Here is a 21,911-nt window from a genome sequence, read left to right as displayed (position 1 = left end):
AATGTGAACCTAAACCAGACGTCACTTTGTACACTTTAATACATACAACTATATTTATTGATCATTTCTCAGTAACGTTGCACAAGAAATATGTATCCTTTGTCATTTATGATAGTGAGTGACTTGACAACAGTTTTTATTAATTAGGGTTATAACCTTGAGTTCGGATACAAGAGGGAACATATTTCATCGTTATAAATTAATAAATAAGTTAATAAGCGAATGCAGTAGAAGGAGACGAAGCCCATGGGTGGTGATGAATGATCCAGGAATTCTGGTCATGTTTTGTCCCTCCCCAGGCATAAATCCCAACCCTCTTAAGTCAGGAGAACTGAACAGATACGTACACAATAGCATTTCCATTCTGGGCTTCTGGGAAGTTAGAGAGCTTCCATTTTTTTTTTTTAAACCATTTTCATTTTTCATTTAAGTGACTAGTTTGTCAATTTTTTATGAGTTAGAATGAATGAATGACTATTAAAGCTATTGATAAATATTGACATGCATGAAGCAAATCAGGGAAGACCAGATACAGGTCTATGATGAAGATATGTGGTAAAGTTTATGAAGTAACTGATTTCAATACGATTTGTTTTAAAGTTTGGAGGATTTTATGTTTACTTTCTTAAATATCTAATTTTCCATCTTAGGTTGGCACCACAGTTTATAAACGTTTTTCTGTGGAAAAGATCTAAGTTGCTAAATCAATGAAACAACTCATAGAAAGATGGTCAGGTACAGTCTTTGGATGGGCAGTGGATAGTGGGCTCATGGTTGTATTTTCATCTTTAAAGAATGTACAAGTTAAGTGAAAAAGTGTGGAGGTTCTTCAGAAGGTTAAAAATAGAGCTACTCTGTGATTCAGCAATTGCACTATTAGGCATTTACCCAAAGGATACAGAAATGTTGATTCAGAGAGACACGTGAACCCTGATGTTTATAGCAGCAAGGTCTTCTATAGCCGAAATAGAGAAAGAGACCCAATGTGCATCGACTGATTAATGGATAAAGAAATTTTGGTATATACATAGAATGGAATATTACTCAGCCATCAAAAAGAATGAAATCTTGCCATTTGCAATGACATGGGTAGGGCTTGAGTGTCTAATGCTAAGTGAAGCAAGTTAGTCAGACTTGCTGTATAATTTCACTCATTAGAATTTAAGAAATGTAGCAGATGACCATAGGGAGAGAAAAGGAGAGAGGGAAACCATAAAGCAGACTCAACTTGGTAAGACCAAATGAGGATTGCTAGAGGGGAGGTGGGTGGGGGAATGGGCTCAGTGGGGGATGGGTATTGAGGAAGGCACTACGATGAGCACTGGGTGTTGTTACCTAAGTGATGAATCTGTACATTTCTATTCTTGAAGCTAATATTACACTATATGTTAACTAACTGGAATTTAAATACAAACTTGAAAAGAAAAGGGCCAAGCAAGGATCCATGATGTGACTAGAATGCATTCTGAATGTGTCTTGTGATTTACTCGTTTCGTCTCCGAAAGTCCATTTCAAAAGGAAATTCGGTATATCACGTCTATAGGAATAAGGCTGTAGCTAGACTTCAGTAACGTGCAAAAGTGGTATAAGTGACTCCTGGAAATTCAGTATATTATTCTAAGGGAATTAATTAAAAAATCAGTAGATGATAGATGAGTAGATAGATGGATAGAGAAATGGTGGTAGGGAGATAGATCATGTAATTAATGCTTGATTAATTAAGAAAAAATGTTGTGAGGTATAAATTTCTGTTCATACAATTGGCAAACCTTCCCTATTGTTAAGAGATCAGTCGGCGAAAGGCGTTCCGTTTCTGTGTTGCTGACTGTAGAGCAGTGGTTCTCAGACTGGAGTGAGCACCACAGTCCCCTGAAAGCTGGTTAAACTGTAGAGTGCTGGCCTCATCCTCAGCATCTCTTTCATTATATTTAATACTTTTTAAAGAGTGGTTTATTTCAATCCCTGTTCGTTAGCATACAGTGTGATACTAGTCTTCCGGAGTACAGCCTAGGGATTCAGCACTTACATGGGTTACCCCGTGTCCCTTCATCCCCGTCCCACGATTCCCCATCCCCCAACCCACCTCCACCGCTCGGGATGATGTTAAAAAAAGATCAAGTCCATGTCATTCATTTTTATAGCTCCTTAAATTTCTATTTCAGTTTTTCCCTACACATTCCTTCACGGATACAGATGTAAACCACCTTTATCATGAGGCAGAAGCACGTAGGAGATGTAGGTGGTAGACCGTGCTTTAGTTCTGATGCATGTGGGGACTATATATAAAAAGAACATAGAAATTACATGGAAAGAGGGCAAATCGTGGACCTGCACTGCGCACGGAACGCATGCTGAACCGTATTTTACAATCAAGGCATCTATGACCTACTGAGGTCCATTACAAAAAGGGATTTAAGTGTTTGTATCTGTGGGACTGAACCTGTAGACTTCAGGAACACTCAAGGATCATGTTCTTTGCCTTGGTGCTTCATGGATTTTGATTTTATTGTTGTCATGAATAAATGAGAGAAACAGACACGTCAGTTCATGAAGATGAAAAGTGTGAAGTGTATCCAACTATGAAAATATGTGGTGAGGCAAGACTTACTAGAACTTGGAGACAGCGGAGTTCCTTAATAAATGGCTCAGGGGGTTCCATTTTGGGGTAAGGATAAGATAGATGGTAATACATAATAGTATGTATGCTGGTTTTAAAAAAAATTTTATTTAAATTCAAGTTAGTTAGCATATAGTATATTATTAATTTGGGGATAGAATTTACTGATTCATCGGTTACAGAAAACACCCAGTGCTCATTATATCAAAGTGCCCTCCTTAATGTCTTACCACCCAATGACTCCTTCCCCACACACCTCCCCTCCAGCGACCCTTAGTTTGTTCTCTACAGTTAAGAGAGATGCTATAAGAGTCATGGGCAATGCAAAAAGAAGTATCTAAAATTCTGAGATGCAACACAATACATAATTAGTCTAACCCCTCTTTTGGAAATGATCTTATGGGCAGATATCAGAAATACGTAAAGGTCATGTTCTCTTTTTGGCTTTATAGATTTATTATCTGTATACCTGTATAGATCCATATCTGTATCTAATGTATTATTTTGGCTTTATAGAATTCATTATCCTCAATGGATCAATGTTAGAACCATTTAAGAAATACAAATAAATAAAGAGAAAATGAAGCACGTCCAATTAGGAACACATGTTGGAGGCAGGACATATTATTAATAAAAATTAAAAACATCAGTGCCCATTAAGAAACGGATCAAGGTTGTTACTACTTGGCTAAGAATTATATAGGCACAGGGAATTAAAAATCAATTATTTTAAAATTCTGAATCAGTCCCAAGTTCAAGGTTCTTCCCTTTGTTTGTAGGAAAGAAAAATAATGGAAAATTGACACATATGTAAAACACTGAGTAAATGACACGTGGAAAGGAAGGGTGAGTGTAGATATGGGCTTAATTTTCTCTATCCACTGCTCTGCCCCGTACTTCTCAGAATGGACGCGCTTGTCCTGATGGAAGCATCTTCCATGGTCATGAACTCTGGGCCTGCATCGATGCACTGGGAACTAGACACCACCAGCGTGAGTAATAGTCAGAATTCTTGGGTTGGGTTGGGCGGTTTGCTTAAGAATATTTACTGCATCACTAGTGTGCAGTCATAACAACTTGGTGAACAAAGAGAAAGAGGACCAGTCCTGGGCCGATGATGATGACTGGTGGCGTACGAGTCATGGATGATGATGAGTAACGTGTGTCTGAAACTCTGAGGTCCAGTCACACAGTTTGGTGCGTTCTCTTTGTTTGAAAAGGTGCTTTAGGCGGAACTCCAGAAGACACGGAGATCTTGTTTTCGGTCTCCGTGTTTGTTCATGCATTTTCATCTGCAATGATAATCGGAGCATTGACACTGTCCCTGAACAAATATATATAAATATAAACAAATAAAGAGGAATATGGGAAAGCATGCTCTAATTATAAAAATCGGTGGCAAGGCAAGGAATAGTATCAATAAATTTCAAATTTGTGAAGTCCAAAGACTAAGAAATGTTTGCGTGACTTAAGTCTTTGGCTGAGGATGATACAGGCCAATACTAATCGATGTTCATTTTCTGGGTTGGGGAAAAGATCTAAGTGGTTCCGATTTTCTTAAGAGAAAATGAATTCAGAGAGTTACGCCTAATTAATGATTGCCTACAGCCTTGAAAAGGGAACTGGAGCGGCAAGGATCAGGGAAGACGGGGTTGCGGTCTTCCCTGGAGCTCCTGAACGCATCGCACGTGTCGCGGTTCTGTGCGTGCTTCTGCGTCGTGGGAGCGTGGCGAGCAGTGTGAGTACTGGTCGGTGTTCTCGTCTTGGATGGAACGTTCTGGTCTGTTTGATTTAATTACTCTGTTCTCAAAAAGTGTTTGATTCAATCAAGAAGCCCAAACATACCAAGTCAAGTATCGTTGTTGTGAACCAATCCGATGTTCACCCTTACGCGTAACCCTGAGGGCAGTTAATGAAGGAGTTTATCCTCAGTGGAAATGATTGCATGGATGGGTCGTAGGGATATTCAAGGATCTTACTTGTGATTTATTTATTTTTTTTGGTGACTTGTGTTTATTTCTGTAATAGGCAGTTAATTACAATAAACAGATGCAGATGACAGTAGAAAAAAAGAGCCAGTCCCAGACCAGCGATGGCAGCTGAGGTACGGAGTCGCGTGTGTCTGGAACTCTGAGGACCAGCACAAAACCAATCTGTTCCATGGTGCTGACGTGGTCCTATACAGATATGAGGATACACGCGGGTCTTCTTTTTTTGGTCTTGGTTTTTATTCACTTTCATTCTACAAATATAATCGGATCAGTGAAAATAGCAATAAACATATTACAAATAAAGAGGAGGGGAGTAAATCATTGTCCACTTATAAAAATATGTGGGCAAGGCGAAGTACAATTAATATGTAGTGCAAACCCTGACAATTAGTGAAAATAAATGACAGACGCCTGTTGCCCCTTTTACTGAGTATGACACAGGCCGTAAGGTGTAGCCATCACTGTTCATATTCTTTGTCATTGGCCATACTAACGTGATTTCGTCCCTTAAGAGAAAATAAAATAGGTATGATCAGAACTTACTAATTGCCTACACGACTGAAAAAATACAGATGGAATTATGGGCCAATGGAGAGAGTGTCTCCGTCCTTTTGTTGTTGCTGCTGTTCTGGCCTTTGCCCTCCACAGAAAGGAAGTATTCCAGTTAATTTAAAATCTTAAATGGTCAGGAGCTCTGTGTGTTAGGAAGAGGGAGGCCAGTGTGAGTAATAACCAGTGTTCTTCTTGGCTAGAGTACTGTCATACTTTTATGTATGTTTGTATGTATTTTAAGTTCAATTAGCCACGCATAGTACATCATTAGTTTTTGGTAAAATGTTGAATGATTCATTAGTTGGAGAACAACACAGTGCTGCCGTTTCAAAAAACATTTTTACTGTGTTATTAAAAACTTATATCCCCATACAAAAATGACTGAAATCTCGCCATTTGGAATGACATTAATGGAGGTAGAGAGTATTATGCTAGAAGTCGGTAGTATGAGAAAGACAGATACCATACGATTTTATTCATGTGCAGTTTAAGAAACGAAACGAACACAGGGGAAAGAGACAGAGAAGGGCAAACCGAGAAACCGACTCCTAACTTCCGGGAACAAACTGATGGTTGCTAAGGGGAAGCGGGGGGCGGGGGGATGGTTGAGCAGCGAGCGGATGGGCCTTCAAGAGGTCACTCACGATGAACGCCGGGTGTTGCATGCGAGTGTTGAGTCACTGCATTGTGCACCTGGAACTAACACAACCTTGCATGTTCACTAGCTGGAGTTGAAATAAAAACTTTAAAAAAAGTATTAAATATAACGAAAGAAGGTGAGCTATGCCAGCGTTAAATACAAGGTTAATGTGGAGCAGCGCCGATGAACGCATACGGGAAATACTAAGCTGAGTTAATGAAAGGAATTTGGTCTCCGTGGAAATAGATTGTGTAGATGGAGGTTAGAGCTACTAAAGAATCATACTCTTTTTTGTGTGTCTGTCTGATTTATGTGTATTTCTTCACTGATGAATTAAATGGTGAACAAATGTAGGTTGTCATGGAGAAAGCAAGCCAGTCCTGGACCACCAGGGATGATGGGTGAGACACGAGTCATGTCTGACAGAGACATTTTCTGGAGCTCCGAGGTCCCGCACAAATGGAATCTGGTCCCCTGTGCTTTATGAAGGGAAACTATGGATGGGTATCAGGAGTATATAAGGATTTTGTTCTTAGCCTTTGAGTTCATGAAGCTTTAAAATACTATTATGAAAGTATCAATGGAAGAAAAACATGAATTTATGACTAAATATGGAGAGAATGAAGCTCTGTTCATCAAACAAAATATATACTAAGGAAAAGGCATATGAGTGTAAAGGAATAGATTAAAAAAAGGACCAAGTATATTTTGTATTTGATGAAGGGTGATTTAGACAGTGATAGGTAATAGTTACTGCTCTCAGTCAGGAATCAATTTGGAGTTTATTAATAAAAAAGTAAATAAATACTACCAAAAAGTAATAAATGCCCAGCTGCCTATGCAGACAAGTGATGGAAAATACAGAGACAATAACTCAATTTTTTATCATATTGTCTACTGTATCATATTTTATCATCTCTTCAGAGGGCATGCACTGAGCTGATTTTATCATTCACGGTGATTAAGACTGTTAAGATATCTTTGTGTTAGAAAAGAGATAAAAGCAAGTAATTGTCAAAGACCTTGTTTTTGGTGATTTAAGAGCATTCACAATATCATTTAAAAGTAGTAAAGTAGTAAATAAAATAAAGATGTTAACTATGGTCTGATGAGAAATACGATATGAAATATTAACGTTGATTCACTGATAATGTACAATATGGGGATTGACTAGTGAAAGACGCAATCTGTGTGGCGCACGATTCTACAGATAGAAGTAGGCGTATTTAAGGTTTTTTTGGTGATTTTTCCAAATCACGCATTGATTTTTATTACCAATGAATTAGGATGAAGAAAAGGAGACTCAAATCTAGATCGATGGTGAAAACTGGTGGCGTAGGAATCCTCCGTGGTTGCGTGTTACACGCCTGTAACTCTGAGTCCATGTAAAGCAAAATCTAGCTTGTTTTCTGTTGTAAGTGACCCCGTGGGTCAATGTAGAAATATACAAAGTTCATATTCTTTATAAAAAATTTTTAAATTTTTTAATTAACATATATTATTAGCCCCAGGGGTACAGGTCTGTGAATCATCAGGTTTACACACTTCACAGCACTCACCATAGCACATACCCTCCCCAATGTCCATAATCCCACCCCGCCTCTCCCTGAACCCCTCTCCTGGCAACCCTCCGTTTGTTTTGTGAGATTAAGAGTCTCTTACGATTTATCTCCCTCCCGATCCCATCTTGTTTCATTCGTTCCTTTCCTATACCCCCAAACCCCCCACTCTGCCTCTCAACTTCCTCATATCAGGGAGATCATATGATAATTGTCTACAAAGCTCATACTCCTATGTTGGGTTCATAGCCTTAGATTTCTGGTTATGAAGGAATCAGTAATCAAAGCATTGAAAACAACAACAAAAAAAAACCCAACAGATAAATAGGGTGAAGCATTGTCCAGCTTGGAATATATGTGGTGACATATAAGAAGTGAGGAAGAATGCTCGTTTGCTTAAGAATTCTGTAAGCACTGATAAGGAAGAACCCTTATCATTGCTATTGTTCAGCCTCAAGTTTAAGCTTTCCTTTAGGTAAGAGAAAACACATTATGAAAGATGAATGCCTGCCTAAATAAATGCAAGAAATGTAGGAAGAAGGACCCATGGAGACAGGATCTGAAATTTTCCTCTTGTTTGTGCTCCTCTGTATTCCTCAGAAAGGACCTGGCTAGCAGATGTCAGGATTCTTCCTTGGTCACGAGATCTCGGGTTGTGTTCATGTGTCAGGAACACGGAGACCATGTGAGTCGTAGTCGAAGGTTTGGTCTTAGTTTCTGTTCTTTGCTCAGCAGGATTCAGTGCATCATTGAAAACCATGGCGTGGAATCAGTAAATCCAGTTAGCCCACTGAGCAACATGGGCTTGATACATAGCGTTGTATTGATTAATGCATATAATACGAATTGACAATAATTAATGAACGTGATAGAGACGTGAGAATGGTTCTAAATAGATACATGGAATTGCTAAGCTCCATGTAGTTTCTGGGAGTAATCATTGTTAAAATTATAGTTACTGAATTAGGAATTGATCAGTAAATAATGGAGAAACGAAAGGTGACCGAGAGGGACGACACTGGACCGATGATGACCGCTGGTGGCGTATGAGTCGTGTACGATGAATACGTGTCTGGAACTCTGAGGTCCAGCACAGATGGACTCTGCTCCGTTGTCCCTGTTTGATGTGGTCTAGAGGCAGAGTCAGGAATATTTAAAGACCGTGGTTTTTGTCATTATATTCATGAATTTCCTTCCTATTTTTATAATCGGATCAGTGAGATTAATACACAGATGTCAACAAATTTAAATGAAGAGAAGGGGAAGCCTTGTCTAACTATGAAAATAGGTGGTTAGGTGACAGTTACTATAATATAATAATACATTAATTATATCGAAAAGACTGATATCCATTAGGAAAGAGATGGTATTAAGGGTGTTGTGTCTTGGGCTGAGGTTGGTGGTGTGCACCGTGTTAAGAACAGCGTCCTTTTGGCAGGGGCAAGATGGATATTGTTTGTTTACTTAATAGGAAAGAGATACACATTATCTCAAGTCGCCACTTGTCTAAATGACGGACTGAGTGAAAGTTGGGATACAGGGACAAAGGAACCTAAGGTCTCCATCTTTTATCCCCTGCTCTGTCTTGTACTTCTTAGAATGGTCACTGTCAGCTGATGGAAGCATCTACCCTAGTCGCCGGCTTCGTGGTCAAATCTGTGGGTGATAGCGTGGACCCCAGTGCGAGTAAGAGTCAAAATTCTTTTCCTGGTTTGGTGGTTTTTCAAAAAGGTTTTCATTCCATTATTAAAAAAAGTTGTGAAGTCTAACTGCTGATGACCAGCCATGGCCCAATAATTAGAATCAGGTTAATAAGAAACATGTGTTAATTAGCCTATGTAGGAAAAACATTGAGGTCAGTTAATGGATGATATACATTGTTAGTGGGAATTAATTCTGCGGACAAATGTGAGAGATATGGAAGGACTTGTTTTGAGGTTTTGTGACCCCTAGGTATTATTTTGTTATTCTTAGTGAAATGATGAATTAATCAAAACATGTAGACATGATTTGGAGATCATGAGGGACACGCCTGGGTAAATGATGATGAGTGGTGGCGCAAGGGTCCTGGACGATGAACATCACAGGTCTGGAACTCTGGGTTCCGACACACAAAAAATCTAGTCCTTTCTCCTCCTGGAAGTGATCCTCGGGAGAGGTGTCTAGACATGCATGTCTAACAGTATTGTTACAAAAAGAGTGACAAAAATATACAAACAAATAATAGATAAACATGAAGAGGGTGAAGCAGTGTTCATTGCTGTAATATATAATAAGTAAAATGATATTAGTGTGCATCAGAATGGAAAAGAAAAGATCCGTGTCTGAGTAAGAATGATGTGGGGAATAAGTCGTAATTACTGGAATCTGTTACAGCGTCGACATTTGATGTATTAAGGGGAAAATTACAATAATTTCATAAATGCCTAAATGACAGCAAGTGAACAGTGGGATATATGAATCAGTGGAGAGAAGAGCTCAAAATTTTTATTATCTTCCTGCTTGTCACTCCTCAGAATAGACACTTGAGCTGTTTTCAGCTTCCGCCGTGATCAAGACTGTGATGTTCCCTGTGAGCACTGAAAGAGATGGAGGCGAGTGCTGGTCAAAATGGTCGTCTTGGAAAGGGCCACTTGTTTCAGGGTAATCAGGGTATCATTAAAAAGCATTAAATTGATTAAAAAAACAACCGAGGCCTCATGGCAAATGGGATGAGACCCATCACGTTGACTGATGAGTAATATAGGAGATGGGGGTGATGCACGCCGTCTGGATAATGATTCTGTTAACTGACGTTAGAGATATTCAAGGATCTTATTCTGTGGTTCGTGTGAGCCATGTATTATTATTATTTTTAAAGATTTTATTTATTTATTTGACAGACAGAGATCACAAGTAGGCAGAGAGGCAGGTAGAGAGCAGAGAGCCTGATGTGGACCTTGATCCCAGGACCCTGGGATCATGACCTGAGCCGAAAGCAGAGGCTTTAACCCACTGAGCCATCCAGGTGCCCCCCCATGTATTATTTTTATAATTGCCAAGGAACTGATGATTTCACGGATACAAAAGTAGAAATGAACTAAGAAGAGACTCAGTCCTGGACCAGTGATGAGGACGGTGGCATAGGAGTCATGGACGATGAAACTATGTGTCTGAAACTCTGAGGTCCAACACAACGTAATTTGGTCTGTTTCTTCTCTTGAAATCAATTCTATAGAGCACTGTCAAGTACGAGATCACATTCTTGTTTTGTTTCATAGATACAGACGTTATTATTAATGGATCAATGATAGAACCATCATGCAAATACAGATAAACACATAAGGAAGAATAGCGTGAGGTATTGTCCAAATACAAACCCCAGGTATCAAGGCAGAATATATTTTTTTAAGATTTTATTTATTTGACATAGAGGGAGAGATCACAAGTAGGCAGAGAGGCAGGCAGAGAGAGAGAGAGAGAGAGAGAGAGAGAGAAGGAAGCAGGCTCCCTGCTGAGCAGAGAGCCCTATGCGGGGCTTGATCCCAGGACTCTGGGATCATGACCTGAGCCGAAGGCAGAGGCTTAAGTCACTGAGCCACCCAGGCACCCCCAAGGCAGAATGTATTAATGTGAAAAGCTGGAAAAACTGATTGATGTCCACTAAGAAATAAGTGGACCAAAGGTCATCTCTTTGGCTGTGGGTCTATAGGCGTGCCTAAGTGGGAATCACTTTAATTGTTTCTCAGACCAAAGATCAGATTTTTATAAGATGACCATACGTATGTAAAGAAACAAATGAATATCAAATACTGGGTAAATGAAATGCAGCAAGCAAGGAACAGTGTGGATTAGGTTCCATTTTTTTTTTTTTTTTTAATCTTCCACTGTGTTCTGTACTCCTCAGAATGAATACGCACGAGATGATTCGGTGACTTCCCTGGGCGCGAGGTCTGTGGTTGCTTCTGTACACAGGACGGAGATTCCTGTGAGTGACGGTTGACGTTCTCTTCTCAGTTTAAGGGGATTTTCTAAAGGTTATTCCCTGTTGGTTATAAATTTTAATTGATGATTTATTAGTATTATTTATTAAAACACATAAAATAGAATTAAGGAAGGCAGCTGGTTCTCCGTGTTAAATACAGAACGTACGAAGCACATTGGTGAACGCAGGTCTGCCGTCTGAAGACACTGATGAGAGACACTGATGTGAGGTGAATTCAGTGTACAGATGTGGGACTTGTATGTACCAAGTCTCCTTGGAGTCATCCCACTTAAAAATTAGTAGTGAATTAATGATCTGATCAATTAACAAATAGAAAAAGAGGGACAGTATTGGATCGATGATGACCGCTGGTGGCGTATGAGTCGTGTACGATGAATACGTGTCTGGAACTCTGAGGTCCAACCTGGTCTACTCCATTCCCAGTCTGAAGGCATCCTATAGACCGATACCAGGAGCAAAGGAAAGGTTTGCTGTTGGTCTTGGTGTTGATGCATTTTTATTTTATTCTTACAATTGGATAAATGTGAGAACCTATAAATAAATAAATAAATAAAGATGACTAGAGTAAAGCATTGTCCAATTACAAAAATATATAATGAGGCAAGGAATACTATGATTCTATTATGGAAACTCGGTAGTTCAGGTAGAAACAAATGTTATTTGACTGTTACCACTTAGGGTTGGGATGATGTAGACAATGTGAATTACATCACGTCCACATTCTGGCCCAGTGGTATGATCGAAGTCGTTGGTTTTCATAACAGACCGAAGTACGTACACCAGACTAATGATTGCCTAGAGAGCTGTGTGGACGTTGAATCTGGCATAAAGGGAGAGAATGTCTCAACCGTTTTTATCACCTGCTTTGCTTTGTACTTCTTAGAAAGACACTGGACCTGGTTTAAGGATTTCTCTCTTGATCCTGACCTCTGTGTTTGCATCTGTTTTAGGAGACTGGAGACCCGTGTAAGCATAATCGCATTTCTTCTCTTGGTTTGGGTTGTTGGTCTAAGGATATTTACTGTCGTAATCCAGTATTTGAAATATAATCAAAGAGGGTTATCTTTCTCCTACTGACAACTAGGAGATTTTTAGGAAGCAGCGTATTGATTTTCAGGAAGCGTGTAGGAGAAACCGATACAGGGCAGGGATACAACGATAGAAAGATGGGTCTAGAAGCATATTAGGGATATCAAGGCCTTATTGGGGCTTGTAAATAATGGAATCTAAATATTATCATTAGTGAGTTAATAAGTGAGTCAGTAAACAATATTGAAATGAATGAAGAGAACGCCGTCTTTCTGGATCAGGGATGATAACTGCCGGCGTCTGAGTCACGGATGATGAGTGATACGTGTCTGAAACTCTGAGGTCCAGCACAGGAGAGATGGCTTCCTTCTCTTCATGCACTTGCTTTTCTTAATACAATTGAATCATGAAAGAATCAGTAGACAGGAATATGGATCAGTTGAACGTCTTAATCTTTTTATCACTCTTTGTGCTTGGTACTTTTCAGAAGAGAAGGTCAAGGTGATTTCTGCCTTCATTTTGTTCCCTCTTATAGGAAAGAGACTAACGTGAGTAATGATCGACGTTTTTTCCTTGCTTTGGGTCATTGTTTAAGGGCTTTCATGGTCTGATTAAAACATAGTAAATATAAGGAAATATTAATTACAGCTCAGTGATAAATATGATATGAAACATTACGCTGATTAATTGATAATACATAACATTTATTATTGAAAGCGATATGATCTATTTTGGCAGTGATTCTATAGGAAGTTTAGGAATATTCAAGTATTGCCTCAGTTTTTCTGAATAGTGTATTGATTTTATTATGATCAATGAAGGTATGTTTCAATTGATAGAAATGTACAAGTGAATAAACTAACCTCTGTTGGAACCAGTGGCGGTGACTGGTGGGGAGGAGTCAGTGGACAACAGACAGTATGTGTCTGGAACCCGGAGGTGCAATATAATTAGTATTCTATTTTCTCTGTTTATTTGATCCTACAGATAGATGCTAGGAATGTATAAAGATTACATCCTTATTCTGGGTGAATTTATATATTTGTTTATTTACTGACTTATTTTTAGAAAGGAGGGGCAGAAAGGGAGAGAGAGAATGCTAAGAAGGCACCATGCCCAGCATGTTTTAATCAGTGGAACACTTCATTTCAACCTCGTATCTGTCTGACACGGGGCTAGATCCCATGATCCTGAGAACATGACCTGTGCCAAAATCAGAAGTCAGGCACTTAACCGACTGAGCCATGAAGGTACCCCTTGGATGAATATATTTATATTTGTTATTATGGATGGACCAGTGATAGAATCATGAAAGATGGAGGGCTGGGGGTTGTACACAAACAATGAATCTTGGCACACTGCATCAAAAACTAATGAGGTTATTGTATGGTGACAACATGACACAATAAAAAAAAGGGAAAAAAATAATAAAAAATTAGAATATATGTAAAGAAGAATCATTAAAGAAAATATAAATAATAGATTAAGAGGAAAACGTTAGTTATTCCCTAATTCTGAATGTAATGTTGTCATGTCAGTAATAAAATTCACAGACACTGATGCCCTTCATGAAATAGTTGCTTCCTGGCTTTCCCTTCTTTTGCTAAGGATTATATAGACATGAATAATTGAGTCAGTTTCATTGTTCTGGGTCAGTGTCAAGTTTGAAGTTTTCCTTTTTGTTAAGAGACAAAGATCTATGTTACGAAAATTTTTGGATTTCTTAAAGACTGAGGAACATCAATGTGGAAGGCAAGTATCAATGGAGATTAAATTTTTATCATTTTTTTCTGTCACTGACTATGGTTTGTACTTCCCAGAATGGACAGATGCGAGCTAACCAAGCATTATTCCAAGGTGGCGAGCTCTACGATAGCTTCGGTGTGACAGAGGCACAGGGTCCCATGTGAGTCATAGTCCAATTTCTTTTCTTTATTTCAGTGATTTTTTCCGGCTCATTTGCCGTATTCAGAAATTCCACATAGAATCACAGAAGGCTAACTGTAGCTCTGTGATAAATATTGAATTTGAGAAAACACTGTATTGATTAATGCGCGTGTGGAAAACTGAGATAATAATGAAGGATAGTGATGTATATTCGGTTTAAGGACATAAAAACATTTCGTTTTTTGTGAATAATAGGATTTTAAATTATCAGTGAACTAGTGATTCACTCAATCTCCAAAGAATGTAACGTAGAAGGAGAGGCAGTATTGGATCGATGATGACTGCTGGTGGCGCATGAGTCCTGTACGATGAATATGTGAAACTCTGAGGTCCAACAGGAAATTAATCCAGTCCGTTCTCATTATTATTTGTAACAGACAGGTGTCAGGAACATAGCAAGATCTTGATTTTGGTCTTAGTGTACATGCATTTATATGTATTGTTACGTATACATGTATGTAAGTATACATATATGCATACAGTGCATTTACATATATGTAAATGTAAATTTACATATAGCTAAATAAGAGGTCCTATAAATAAATAAATAAATAAAATGATGAAGAGAGGGAAGCATTGTCTAATTATAAAAAGATGTGGTTAGGCAATAACTAGGACTCAATTTATTAATTTATTATTAGTGATTAATAATTAATACTATTACTCTACCATGAAAACCCCGATGTGCAGTTAGAAGCACGTTGCGCGTGGCTGTTACCTGTACAGCTGAGGATGGTATAAATAGTATAAGTCCCGCATAGTGCTTGTCGACTGGGTCAGTGGTAATTTGAAGTTTGTTTTCTTTTTATTTATTTATTTATTTATTTATTTATTTATTTATTTGACAGAGAGAAATCACAAGTAGATGGAGAGGCAGGCAGAGAGAGAGAGAGGGAAGCAGGCTCCCTGCCGAGCAGAGAGCCCGATGCAGGACTCGATCCCAGGGCCCTGAGATCATGACCTGAGCCCAAGGCAGTGGCTTAACCCACTGAGCCACCCAGGCGCCCTGAAGTTTGTTTTCTTAAGGGAAAACATACATACCCCAGATTAGTGATGGCCCAGATCCCAGATGACTGACTGTGTGGGCGGGGAAAGGCGAAGACCAGTGGAAACAGTGTCTCAGCCTGTGTTGTCGTGGGCTCTGCCGTACACTCCCGAGGACAGACGCCGCACACCTGAGCTGGGATTCTTCCCTGATCATGAGTTCCAGGCTTGAGTCTTTGTTTTAGGAGATGGAAGACCAATATGAGTAATAACCAAAGTTTTTGTTTTGATTTGGGTGGTGTGTCCAACCCTCTTTACTGCAGTAATAGAAAAGATGAAATCAACTCAGATTCCTGGGTAGTAATGCTCAAATGGCCAGCTGTGTCCTGGTGACAGATACGAGGTTGAAATGAAGTGTTCCACTGATGAAAACATTTATGAAAAACTGATAATAAATATGACGGAGGTATAACATGGGAATGGTTCCAGATATCTATCACGGCAATCAAGGCCCTTTTGAGTTTTTGTGAATCATACAGTTTTATAATTAGTGAATTAATGACCTAATAAACAATGTAGAAATGAATGAAGAGAAGGCAGTCTTTCTGGGTCTGTGATAGCTGCCGGCGTATGAATCACGGATGATGAACGATGCGTGTCTGGAATTCTGAGGTCCACCACGGAAGAGATGGGGTCTTTCTCTCCGTGCATTTCCATTCTTGATTGTAATTGGATCAATGAAACACCAATGAGAAAATATATTTTAAAAAAGTAAATTGTAGAAGTATTTAAACATATGCGGGGAGGCAGGAAGTACTATTAATATAATTTGAAAATGCTGAAGTCCATAGAGAAATAAATGGTACATGATTGTTCCCTCTTTGGCTTGGATGGTATAGACTGGTCACATTACTGACAATGTTGATGAACTTCGAAGCGGTTCCTTTTTATAAATGGTAATGAAATGAATATTCTCCAGTAACGATTTCCTGAAGGCCAGACCAAGTGACAGATGTAAAGCAAGGGTAGTGGAAGAACGTCTCATTTTTTTCTCATGTTCTCTGCTTGGTACACTTCAGTAGAGATGCTCCAGCTGATTTCACCTCTACCCTGATCATGGTCGTTATGTTGCCTACGCCTTAGGAGACTAAAGCAAGGTGAATAGTAATTAGAGATTTTGTCTTGGTTTGGGTCGTTTGTTTAAGGATATTCACATTATTATTGAAATTTTATAAATATCATCAAAAAGTAGGGCACCTGGGTGGCTCAGTGGGTCAAGCCTCTGCCTTCTGCTCAGGTCATGATCTCAGGGTCCTGGGATCAAGCCTTGCATCAGGCTTTCTGCTCAACAAGAAGCCTGCTTCCCCCTCTCTCTCTGTTTGCCTCTCTGCCTACCTGTGATCTCTCTCTGTATTAAATAAATAATATCTTTAAAAAAATAATCAAAAAGTAAATTATGGCCCAGTGATAAATACTATGTTGATTATTGATACTATGTAACACTTAGATTGATTAATGAGAGAGAGAGATTATCTATGTTAGCAATTATTCCATAGATAGAAGTTAGGAATATCCAATTTGTTGATTCTTTGGTCATTGTTAATCAGGTATTTTACTATAATCATTGAATTAATGATTGAATTGATACAGATGTAGAAATGAGTAAAGGCAAAGTTGATCTTTTATCTGCCTATGAGAATAACTGGTGGCAGGCCAGTTACGGATGATTGATAGTATTTATGTCGATCGCGGAGGTCCCATTCCATACACAGTCCTTTCTGTGAGTTGATCCTATGGAAAGCGCAAAGAGAATGGTTTCACTGGGTCATACATTTATATTTATTATTACAAGTGGATCAAGGGTAGAACCACTGAGGAATACGAATGGTGATAAACATAAACGCGTGAAGCATTGTTCAGCCCCGAAGACCAGTGTATAGGCAAGAAATAACCAGGAAAATTGCAAACCCTGACACCCATTAAGAGCTAAATAGATCAGGACTGTCACTTCTCTAGCCAGTAGTCATTTAGACATGAACAGGTCAGAGTCAATTTTATGGTTCTGGATCAATCTTAAGTCTGAGGATTTTTGTTGCTGTTGTTGTTAAAACAAACAAAAATCAATGTTAATGCAACATTCTTAGATATCTCAATGACCGTGTAAATGAAATGTGGAAAGCAAGAATCAATGGAAATGAACGTTTTATTTTATTTTATTTTTTATCATCGACGGTGCTTTCCATGTCTCAAAATGGACACATTTGAGCCGATGTAAGCAGTCCTGCCCGGTGGCGAGCTCGGTGGTCGCATCCCTCTGTTAGACGTGCAGAGAACAGCGTGAGTAAATCCCGTTTCTGGTCTTGGTTTCCGTGATTTTATTATTCAGGGAATTCATTATATTACTTGAGAGTTCCATTAGAATCACAGAAGGCCAACAGGAGCTCAGTGACAAATACTGACTTGTATGAAACATGATATTGATTAATACCTGAATGAATAACAACATAATTTTTAAAGAGATATATTGATGTGAGAATGATTCTATTTAGAGATTAAGAATATCCTGAGTTTTCTTGGGCTTCTGTGAATGACAGGGTTTTCACATTATTACGAGCGATTCAATGAATAACTCGACAGAAACGTAGAGTTGCGTGACGGGAAACGGACAGCACTGGATCAATGATGACCGCTGGTGGCGTATGAGTCGGATACGATGAATACGTGTCTGGAACTCTGAGGTCCAGCAGAAATGGAGTCTGGTTCATTGTCATGTTTGAGGTGACTCTGTAGACAGATACCAAGCACATACAAGGATCTTGGTTATGGGTCCTTGTCCATTAAAAAATTTTTTAATTTTAAAATATGAAAATTCTTTTAATTTTTATAATTAGATCAATGAAACAATCAATCAACAAGCATGTGAATAAATAAAGATTAAAGCAGCGAAATCTTGTCCAATTATAAAAATAGGTGGTTTGGTAGGGAATAGTGTTAGTGCGTATTTAAAATGCTGATGTCTACAAGGGAGCATATGGTACAGGACTTGCTCTTTGAGGATGATGCAGTTATGGATAAGTAATAACCAATGTTCAGATTCTTTATCAGCTAGATTGATAGCGTTCCTTTACTTACGAGAAAAAAATATGCGGTATTGTATTCATTACTTAATAAGGGAGTGAATTAAAGATGGGATGCCAGTGCCCGCGAACACCATACCTCAGTCCTTTTTTTATCTTGCCCCACTGTGTGCTCTTCAGAACGGACACACCTGAGCAGATGTAACGTCTTCCATGATCCTGAGTTCTGTGCTTGCCTCTGTAGTAGAAGGATGGGGATTAATGTAAGTAACAGTGATATGATTTTCTTGGTTTAAGGTTTTAGGTCATTCACTGTATTATTAAAAACCTACAGCGTATAATGAAAAGAGGCACTGCATTTCCCTGATAAATGCGGGCTATGTAGACTATTATACTAGTTAACCCATGCATGATTAATGTGGAAAGCAACACTCAATGGAAATCAACGTTTAATTCTATGTTTTATCATGGACTGTGCTATCCATGTCTCAAAGCAGATACATGGGAGCTGATGTAAGCAATATTAATTAAAGGATCATTCATTAAATTAATTCAAGAGATACATTGATGTGAGGATGATCTAGGTAGAAGTAGGGACATTTGAGTTCTTCCTCAGTTTTTATGAATTACAGCATTTAAAATTATTAGTGCATTAATGATTTCCTCAGTAAACAATTAGAAATGAATAACGAAAAAGAGGGATAATATTGGATTGACGATGACCACTGATGGCATATAAGTCATATGTGATGAATACGTGTCTGGAACTCTGAGGTCCAACAGAAGAGAAATCTTGTGCATTCCCATTGTTTGAAGCGATCCCGTGTGGACAGATGTCCAGAATACACAAGGATCTTGTTTTGCTGTTAGTGTTCCTGCATTTTCTTTCAATTTTTATAATTGGGTTAGTTAAATAATCAATAAACATAAATAAAGGGGAATGTAATGAAGCATTGTCCAATTATGTGATTATGCAAGAAATACGTGATTATGCAAGAAATACTATGAACATTCTTTGGAAACTCTGAGGTTTAATTAGAAGTGAGAGCTACATGACCGTTAGATGTATGGCTAAGGATGCTGTGGAGAGTGTAAGTCGTAGACAATGTTCAGATTCTGGGTCATTGGTAAAGCAAAGTTATTCATTTTCTCAAGAGAAAAAAATATTTACACCAAATTAAGAGTTGACCAACAGTGGATTTAATGAAAGGTTAAAAGCGCGGACCAATAGAATGGAATGTCTTGACTGTTTCTATGATATGCTCTGCTTTACACTCTGCAGGATGGACAGATTACACCTGCGTGAGGATTCTCCCTGATCAAGGGCCCTCAGGTTGTATTTTTGTACTGGGGCGACAGGAGACGGATGTGAGTAATGGTCCAAGTTCCTGTCTTGTTTCTGGTATTTTGCTAAGGATAGTCATTGTGTTCATACAAAATATGAATTACAACCAGAGAAGGCCAGCTGGAGCCTAGTAATGAATACAGGATTGAAACGAACCCTTACATTGATCAGTGCATTTATGAAAAGCAGGATAACTGATGAGAGAGAAGAGTGATACGTGAATGATTCCAGATTCATATTATAGATAAACGTTCCTTCTTCAGGTTTTGTGAATCATATAGTTTTAAATAGCAATTAGTGAATTACTGATTAACGAAGAATGTAGAAATGAATGAGAAGAAAGCGGTCCTTCTGGATCAGTGATGATAACTGCCAGCGTATGAATCACGGATGATGAGTGATACGTGTCTGGAACTCTGAGGTCCAACACAGAAGAGAGGCGGTCTTTCTCCCCATGCATTTCCATTCTCGATTATAATCAGATCAATGAAATAGCAGTAAGGAAATACGTAAAAAAATACACATTGTAGGAACATTGTCCAATTTTAAAAATCTGTGGGGAGGCAAGAAGTATTATTAATATAATTTGAAAACACTGAAGTCCAAAGAGAAGGAAATGGTACATGACTGTCCCCTCGTTGGCTCGGATGAGATAGGACACATTGTAGATGGTTTTTATATCCTGGATCACTGGGAAGTTCAAAGTAGTTCATTTTTGTGGAAGACGGTGAAATAAATATTTTTCAGTAATGATTTCCTAAATGCCAGGCTAAATGGAAGAATTAAAGCGGGAATCAGTGGAGTAATGTCTCTCTCTCTCTCTCTTTTTTTTTAATCATGTGCTCTGCTCCGTACTCCTCAGAATGGACACACTCCGGCAGACGGTAACATTCGTCCAAGGTCGCCAGCCCTCTGCTTGCATCTACGTTGGAGGAGCGTGGAGACCATGTGAGTAAGACTCAGAGCTTTTATCTTGGTTTATTTAGGGCTATTCAGTGTGTTTATTCCAAAGTATTAAATAAAATCAGAGAAGGCAAAATAGAACAGTGTTTACTACTGGATTGATATGTAGCATTATGTTTACTAATCCATAAATGTAACACCAAGGTCAGTTAATGAGAGAGATTGAGTCACTGTAATATTACAGAGACTATATTAATGTATAAACATATAAAGACGTTAGGAATGCTGAAGGACCATATTCTTATATTTTGATTTATGTGTATTTTTTTATTAATGAATTAATAAATAAATGTTTATGAGAAGGGAAAGAGTGAGTCTTGGACCAAGGATGACAACTGGTGGTAAATGTCTGGAACTCAGATCGGATCCATAAATACACTAGTCTGTTTCTCCTGTGTTTGGGGATCCTCTATACAGATGTCAGTAATAAAGAAGGATTTCGTTGTTGATGTTCGTAAGTAATTTATGGAGCTTAGTAATTTATGAATTTTAGTAATTGATTTATGAAAGTATTAGTAATTAGTAATTAATGTATGAAACGATTAATGATAGGATAAATGAACACATGTATAAATGAAGAAAGGTGAGGAGATTGAAGTTCTGTTTTTGGTAAATACAGAACAAGGTAAAAGATTATCAACATACATTGGATAGAAAGGACCGGGTGTGTTACATCTTTGACTGGGGTTGAGTAAAGTCACGAAATGCTGTAGTCAGTTGTTGTTGGAACTGTTGATGTGGTTCCAAGTTTGAAGTTTACTTGTAAGGTAAGAATAAATATATCCGTTAAGTTAATAAGTGCTCACATGATTATGTAACTGAGTGGTGGGATGGACGGGTCAGTGGAGAGAAAGCCTCAATTTTTTTCATCCCCTTCTGTTTTGTCCTCTTCAAAGCAGGTGCTCGAGCTGATTCCGTCTTCCGTTGGGAAGCAGGCTTGTCACGTGACCGATGGAACAAGGAGAGTAATGGTCAAAAATTTTTGTTTTTGTTTGGGTCATTTGTGTGTGTTTGTGGTATTATTAGAAAGTAGTAAGTATCATGAAAATGTTCACTATGGCCGACGAATAAATGTGATGTAAACCATTGTATTCATTAATTTCTTACATAACATTGAGTTTGATTAATAAAAGAAATGGAAGCTGTGTTGGCAATGATTCTATATTAGACGTTAAGGGCATTTCAGGCATCTTATTCTTGGGTTTTTGTAAATTATACTCAT

General features: G+C 38.4%; 3 long non-coding RNA genes across 19 annotated transcripts in view; all 3 read left to right on the top strand.

Annotated features, from left to right (window-relative positions):
• LOC309868140 overlaps nt 1-3,610 on the top strand; it is a 32,533-nt gene extending 28,923 nt beyond the window's left edge. For 9 of the 10 annotated variants that reach the window (XR_014313497.1, XR_014313498.1, XR_014313499.1 and 6 more), the window contains one exon: nt 3,522-3,610. This is a non-coding gene — a long non-coding RNA (uncharacterized lncRNA). The remainder of the gene's footprint in view (nt 1-3,521) is intronic. The other variant, XR_014313506.1, reaches the window with a different exon arrangement.
• A 671-nt stretch (nt 3,611-4,281) lies between these two features.
• LOC309868142 lies at nt 4,282-12,900 on the top strand. Of its 4 annotated transcripts, none has more exons than XR_014313513.1 (8): nt 4,282-4,355; nt 4,646-4,721; nt 7,960-8,044; nt 8,958-9,045; nt 9,876-10,002; nt 11,246-11,326; nt 12,228-12,310; nt 12,861-12,900. It is a non-coding gene; the product is annotated as an uncharacterized lncRNA (long non-coding RNA). The 4 variants fall into 4 exon arrangements; XR_014313515.1 differs by having other exon boundaries at nt 4,319-4,355; nt 4,650-4,721; XR_014313512.1 differs by lacking the exon at nt 4,646-4,721.
• A 6-nt stretch (nt 12,901-12,906) lies between these two features.
• LOC309868141 lies at nt 12,907-21,780 on the top strand. 5 transcript variants are annotated; one of them, XR_014313508.1, is made up of 9 exons: nt 12,907-12,921; nt 13,442-13,623; nt 14,194-14,279; nt 16,384-16,461; nt 17,571-17,641; nt 18,562-18,644; nt 19,664-19,749; nt 20,589-20,674; nt 21,589-21,780. It is a non-coding gene; the product is annotated as an uncharacterized lncRNA (long non-coding RNA). The 5 variants fall into 5 exon arrangements; XR_014313507.1 differs by lacking the exon at nt 13,442-13,623; XR_014313509.1 differs by lacking the exon at nt 12,907-12,921 and having other exon boundaries at nt 12,975-13,623; nt 16,387-16,461.
• The last annotated feature ends 131 nt before the right edge of the window (nt 21,781-21,911 follow it).

The sequence above is a fragment of the Mustela nivalis genome (genome assembly GCF_964662115.1).
Source record: "Mustela nivalis genome assembly, chromosome: 6".
NCBI lineage: Eukaryota > Metazoa > Chordata > Mammalia > Carnivora > Mustelidae > Mustela > Mustela nivalis.
This window is presented reverse-complemented; position numbering and strand designations above follow the sequence as displayed.